The sequence below is a fragment of the Piliocolobus tephrosceles genome, chromosome 2 (genome assembly GCF_002776525.5).
Source record: "Piliocolobus tephrosceles isolate RC106 chromosome 2, ASM277652v3, whole genome shotgun sequence".
NCBI lineage: Eukaryota > Metazoa > Chordata > Mammalia > Primates > Cercopithecidae > Piliocolobus > Piliocolobus tephrosceles.
The window spans coordinates 178,183,893-178,190,980 of record NC_045435.1 but is presented as its reverse complement, the minus strand read 5'-3'; the positions used below and the strand labels follow the sequence as shown (position 1 = coordinate 178,190,980).

The window sequence follows — 7,088 nt, the reverse complement described above, 5'->3', positions numbered from 1 at the left end:
GCCGAGGGAGGTAAAGAGGAGACAAGGGCACTTACCCCAGAGAGGCCGGTGCTCTTTGGAAATTTGGACTGGGGGTTTCCCGTTTGTTTCCTCTTTACTTACACAATGGACACAATGGAAATGGAAGTGGATCTCTGCCTGACTTCAAAGCGTCCTTTGGAACCAGAAGAGACAGACTGGAGGCTCATGGAGCCAAAGTGGAGATTACCTTCAGGCGGACGTCTCCGTCCTGAACGGGTCTCCCGAGCTACTTGGTGGCTCAAAAGTGGGCCTCGGACCTGCGCAGGATTTTTGGCCGAGGGAGGTAAAGAGGAGACAAGGGCACTTACCCCAGAGAGGCCATGAGAGTGAGGGAAGCGGGTCTCAGGTCCTGGTCCGTCTGCCACGTGGGAGCAGGAGGAGGTTCCTCAACCCTTAGAGGCCTGAGGAGGGGTCTCCTCCCGGGTTCAGCACCAACTGATTTGTTTTTCTAAGACCAGCCAAGTGGGCACAAAAGAACCAGTGAGTAGGCAAGGGTAACAGCAAAACTGCAAGTTTATTTTTGGTAACCTAAGGTGTGGGGAAGAGGTCTGTCGGCCTCTGGCAAAGAAGGCCGGCAGAGTCCCCCGGTGGGGCTCTGGGACGGAGTTCCTGCAGTCCCGACATCCCGACAGGACTGGGGCTGGGAAGTCCGCGTGGGACCCTGGCCGAGAGCGGCTTTTCTAGGAGTGGGAGGGCAATAGGCAGGGCACGGGCGTGTCGGGGGGGCGTTCTGCAGGTGCGACCAGGTAAATCTTGGTGTCTTCGGATTGACGTCACCTGGCGCATGCCTGGTTGGTCTGCACCTTTCCGGGTGCCGGCTGCATTTTCGCGCGCGCAGGAAAAGTTGGTGAAGAAGAACCCGGAAGTGCGCCATCCTGCCTCCGTTCGTCCAAACAATCCCTTTATGATTAAAATCCTCAGCAAAATCGGCATAGAAGGGACATACGTTAAGGTAATAAAAGCCATCTGTGACAAACCCACAACCAATATGATACTGAACAGGGAAAATTTGAAAGCATTCACCCTGAGAACTGGAACTAGACAAGGATGCCCACTTTCACCACTTCTACTCAACACCTAGTACTGGTAGTCCTAGCCAGAGCAATCAGACAAGAGAAAGAAATAAAGGGCATCCAAATTGGTAAAGAGGAGGTCAAACTGTCACTGTTTGCTGATGATATGATTGTATACCTAGAAAAACCTAAAGACTCATCCAGAAAGCTCCTAGTACTGGGAAATGTATTCAGCAAAGTTTCAGGATACAAAATTAATGCACACAAATCAGTAGCTCTGCTGTATACCAACAGCGACCAAGCTAAGAATCAAATCAAGAACTCAACTCCTTTCACAATAGCTGCAAATAATAATAATAATAATAATAAAATACATAGGAATATACCTAACCGAGGACATGAAAGACCTCAACAAGGAAAATTACAAAACACTGCTGAAAGAAAACATGGATGACATACAAATGGAAACACATCCCATGCTCATGGATTCAGTATTGTGAAAATGACCATACTGCCCAAAGCAATCTACAAATTCAATGCAATTCCCATCAAAACACCACCATCATTTCTCATAGAACTAGAAAAAAAAAAATCCAAAAATTCATATGGAACCAAAAAGCCCACAGAGCCAAAGCAAGACTAAGCAAAAGCAACAAATCTAGGGGCATCACATTACCTGACTTCAAACTATACTGTAAGGCCACAGTCACCGAAACAGCATGATACTGGTATAAAAATTGGCACATAGACCAGTGGAACAGAATAGAGAACCCAGAAATAAAGCCAAATACAGTCAACTGATCTTTGACAAAGCAAATAAAAACACAAAGTGAGGAAAGGATATCCTATTCAACAAATGGTGCTGGGATAATTGGCTAGCCACATGTTAGAAGAATGAAACTAGATGCCCATCTCTCACCTTATACAAAAATCAACTCAAGATAGATCAAAGACTTAAATCTAAGATCTGAAACCATAGAGATTCTAGAAGATAACATCAAAACCCCCTCTAGACATTGGCTTAAGCAAGACTTCATGACCAAGAAGCCAAAAGCAAATGCACCAAAAACAAAGAGAAATAGATGGGTCTTAATTAAACTAAAAAGCTCCTGCACAGCAAAAGAAATATCAGCAGAGTTAACAGACAAAAATCTCAGAAATCACCACTAAAGAACTTATTCATGTAACCAAACACCACCTGTTCCCCAAAAACCTACTGAAATCAAAAAAAGGAAAAAAGAAAAGAAAAGCTCATCTGCAAAGCTTGTGAACAACTTTCCATGTTTTGGCGGTGATCCTTTTATTCCAGTTTCAGAAAACACCCTGCAGCCAAGCCCAGCCCTCCTCCTCTCTCTCTTGTAAGTGATAAGCACCATTAATAGTCCTGTCAGTCTTGATTAATTCTGTGCACAATGATCAAGAGAGTATTTTGACTTTGGGGCAAATCAAACCATGGTGGACTATGACACGGACATAAGGGATAAACATTTACTAAAAGTAAAAAACACAGAGCCCGGAGCTTGTAGGGATTGTATAGAAATAAAAGCATATGAAGAGTGAATTCCAACTATAGATTTTTTACAAAGCTACAGGATGATTAAGTGCTTTTGGGTTATTCTATTCTATAATATTTAATGGTTTCTAAATCTAAGTACTTCTTGGTCACAATGTTGTTTTTAAAAAGTTATCCATTAGGTCTTTGTGTGAACAAATGTAGGCCATTATTCCGCTGATCAGTAACTAATGCAAGGAAAAAGTTCTTTTTTATTCTTTTACAACATGAACTCGTTTTGATTTAGTACTGAAATGACTGGCCATTTGCAAGAATGAAACTAATTTAAAAAGCAAAGACAAAGGACATTGTTCTCAAAGGTGTTTAATTGGCCCTGAAAGTTCGACTTAGAAAGAAAAGTGTTTGGAATCACAATCACTGTTGCAACAAAGTGGGACAATTCCAAGCAACTAAAAAAGATTTCTCTCCAATTTCAGTGAGAATTGTCTTTCTCAGGATATGAATCCAGTGTGTGTGTACTATTTTTATATGCAAATTAGTATATGATTCTCTTGTTTGATTCAACAATAGGTGATATAGGTAAAGTCGACATTATTATATTTCAGGAAAGAAGGCAAATGAGACTCAGAGTTAGGAAATTTGTTCCTGCTCATGCAGTTAGTAAACAGGGATGCTTAAACATAAACCCCAGTCACTCACCAAATGATTCTCCTCTTCATGTAACAGGCTCATGGCCCCCACTAGCAGGCACAGTGGCAAGTTCTCACCCCAAACCCCAGAAACGTCCTTTTAGGACACCATCCCGCTTCAGAGCTGTTTAGGCAAACTGTGCTTAAGGAGGGACCTCCTTGTACAGAGCTGTTCTGCTTAGACATGGCTTTTCCTCCTCCAGCCCTTTCTGCCATGTCATCGATACAAGGTCAGAAAGAGACACTGAGTCAGCAATGAATATGGGAATTATCTGCACATTTAGCAGTGGAATCCTGGAGGCACGGGAAGAGAGAGCAGGTAACTGGTAGGATCCAATTTTAAACTTACCTTCTTTTTGCATACGTTGAAAGTAAACATCAGAAATGTCTTCCACCTTAAAACTTTGCACAATAATTTCTTGTACCAAATTGGTTCAATTCTATTCCTCTGTTCATTCATTCCATTCCACACATCTGTATTGAGCCCCTCCCCTTGGCAGTGACTGCGTCGGTGGGAAGTCAGACGCTGTCCTTGCCCTCAGATAGTGCACAGTCTTCAGGTGAAGGTGAGAGGAGAAAAGAAGCAAGTGCTGGTTAGGAGGTGGGATGTAGCTGAAACCTTAGACGTTGTGATTCACAAAAAGCCACACACTTCTTCTCCACAGCCCCACCATATGCTTTGAACATAGGAGCAGCAGTTGATGGTTTTGCCTCCATTTGACTGTTACAGATCCCAGCTCTGTGTTGTTTCCTCAAGCATTTCTGGAAGTCCCTGTATCTCATGTGTGGTCAAAAGCAAGCCTGGTCAGCCTTCACACAGCATCTGCTATTTCTTCCTCCTCGCTAGCCTGCCTCTTCGGAGTTCTATCATGCTCCATTAGAGACCGCTGCAAGTGCGCTAGAGCTCGGAGGTGGGAAGTGGGGAGGGCACCTCTCCTTCTCATGTTGCCCTCCACTGAAAGGCTCCAAAGGTTTACAGAGTCTTAAGTGAAATAGCTTGCTCAGGTTGAGTTCCAGGCCTTTCTTACCCTTGACCTAGGTTGGAGTCAATGGGGGACAGATCAGAGAAAAACCTCAGTGACAGCCACTATGTGATTCTCAGGATCGCTGTCCTCTTCTGACCACACTATTTCTCCTCCCACTAGGACCAGTTTTCTGTCTATGCCCACGTGGCCCTTTGCAGGCTGGTTATTTCCTACTGTCAAGATTCTGGGGAAGCCGGCCTCTGAGTTCCATGGCATACCTGAACCCCAGCGGAGACTAGGGTCTACACAGAGAGAAGGTGTTGTTCTAGCATGGAGTTTGGGGAGAAGGCAGTAGACATACCCCAGAGGCACCATTTGCCTCTTGTGTGTGTGTAAACGGGAGCCTCTTAGGGGTCTCAGCCCTGAACACAGTCTTTTTGAGGGAGAGGTTTGAGACTCTGTTTTAAAAAGAACAAGACTATTTTTCTTTCTATGGTGTATTAGTTCACTCACACTGCTATAAAGAAACACCTGAGACTGAGTAATTTGTAAAGAAAAGAGGTTTAATTGACTCATGGTTCTGCAGGCTGTACAGGAAGCATGGCTGGGGAGGCCTTGGGAAACTTACAATTATGGTGGAAGGTAAAGGGCAGGCAGGCACAGCTTACATGGCCAGACAGGAGGAAGAGAGTGGGGAGAGGTGCTACACACCTCACAGATCTGTGAGAATTCACTCATTGCCATGAGAATAGCAAAGGATAAATCTGCCCCCTTGATCCAATATCCTCCCACCAGGCCCCTCCTGCAACCTTGGGGATTACAATTTGACAGGAGATTTTGGCAGGGACCCAAATTTAAACCATATCATGTGGTTACAGATAAAAGATGGGACACAATTATGTTGGATGCATTAATGGAAAGGACAACACTTATTCATCCTGAAGTATAATCAATGGAGGAGTAAAATGATATAGAGTCATTTCCTAATCTGGTAAGAAGATGGGCTCAGAAAAGTAGTAGGCACTAGAGGTCTTAAATGAGGGGTATAGAGAGGGGTACAGAGAAGAGAGACAATGGACTAACGCAGAAATGTATCAAAGACCTTCCAGTTTTGACTGTGCTAATTCCTCGCTTCCTCTCCAGTTGGGTGTTGGTAAATAGCAGCTGTGCCTAGAGGTATTTGTTTGGGTGGCAAGATATTGAAAACCCTGCAATTATAATTTTAAACTTTTTTTTTTTTTTAAGAGAAGACCACATTCCAATGTAGGAAGAACCTGTGTCCCAAACTGCAATAGTTGGTATAGTATGGGAAAACATTTAGTTAGACATCTAACACATGTTTATTGATTGTTTCATTATGTTTCAGTCCTGGTGCTGAATGTTCTACTTGTAAAGATAAGCTCACAGGCTTATTCTTTATTACCTAAGCTTGACATCCAAAGAGCATAAGGCAAAACAACAGCTAGAATTGTTATCATCCAGTTTTAAGTTTATTAATGGCTGTACCATTTTATCATATTTGTGGCCTTGTGTCCATTTATGTATTCATTTAACAATACAGTCATGTACCACATAATGACATTTCAGGCAATGACAGACTACATATATGATCATGCTCTCATAAGATTATATTTGTGCTGTACCTTTTTATGTTTAGATACACAAATACTTACCATTGTGTTACAATTGCCTACAGTATTCAGTAGAGTAACATGCTGCACAGGTTTGTAGTCTAGGAGCCTTGAGATGTACCATATAGCCTAGGTGTGTAGTGGGTTATGCCATTTAGGTCTGTTTAAGTGCACTCTATGATGTTTACACAATGACAAATTGACTAACATTTCTTAGAATGTGTCTCTGCTACTAAGCAACATATGGCTGCATTTATTCAGAGATAGATTGTTGTGTGTAATACACAGTGACATTGGGTATAAAACAATTAATAAAGACAAGGAGCTTTTCTTGTGGAATTTACATATGAGAGGGAGAGAGAAAACAAAGATGTCAACATCCAAATAAATATACACATACAGCTTGTGCTATGAAGTAAACAAGAGGGATAATGAGATAAATAATAGGAATGCAGGGAGTGGTTTTTCTTAAGAAGTCAGAACCTCTCTGATTTAAGTAGTAGATACAGGATGTGTTTGTGAGAATTACATATGATTGTGTATCTTCTGTATGTATGTATCAGTGAAAAGGTTTCTTTACTTTCACAAAAAGTTTGTATTAAAATTGTATGCACCCACTTTAGAGAGTCAGCAAATCCTGAGGATCTGTTGGGAGAAACAGTCTTCAGCCTCCCTCTTTTCTTTCTTCCGGAGAAAACTGCCTTTTACTCTTAGATGGATCTGTTTGTGACTTCTGTGTTGATGATTTGGGGTATGATAGCTTTCTTTCCTCCTCTTGCTCTGGTGCACAGGTATATCCTTCCCATCCTCCTCTTACAGATTTATCTTCAGTTTGATTACAGCAATATTCAAGACCTGCATCATTTTGACCACAGTTAAGCTGGGATTACTTGTAATCACATATGATTACTTTTCTTTTCCTGTATATTAATGAGGACTAAGCTCTGATTCTTTATTTTGCCCAAACTCCTATCTAAGGGGTCTGGGGAGTCATGCCCTACAAACCATAAATTCTCATCAGATGGGTTTTATTTGACTCTGTATATCATGACTTACTTTCCAATCTGACTCTGGCATAACAAGGAAGAAAATAAAAAATGTTTTACCCCAAAATATATTTCCTTGCCATGCCTTGAAATTGCCCTACGAAGTCTCTTCTGGGAAAAATCCACATTCTGTAGAGAATCACCTACCTCCCCGCCTCTCCCCTCCGCTCCCCTCCCCTCCCCTCCCTTCCGCTCCCCTCCCCTCCCCTC

General features: G+C 42.4%; 1 protein-coding gene and 1 long non-coding RNA gene across 4 annotated transcripts in view; one reads left to right on the top strand and one right to left on the bottom strand.

The window, feature by feature from the left end:
- LOC111550085 overlaps window positions 1-3,441 on the bottom strand; it is a 13,162-nt gene extending 9,721 nt beyond the window's left edge. The window contains exon 1 of the long non-coding RNA XR_002733919.1: window positions 3,247-3,441. This is a non-coding gene — a long non-coding RNA (uncharacterized LOC111550085). The remainder of the gene's footprint in view (window positions 1-3,246) is intronic.
- KCNAB1 (potassium voltage-gated channel subfamily A member regulatory beta subunit 1) overlaps window positions 1-7,088 on the top strand; it is a 437,512-nt gene that overhangs the window by 112,755 nt on the left and 317,669 nt on the right. The window lies entirely within an intron of this gene.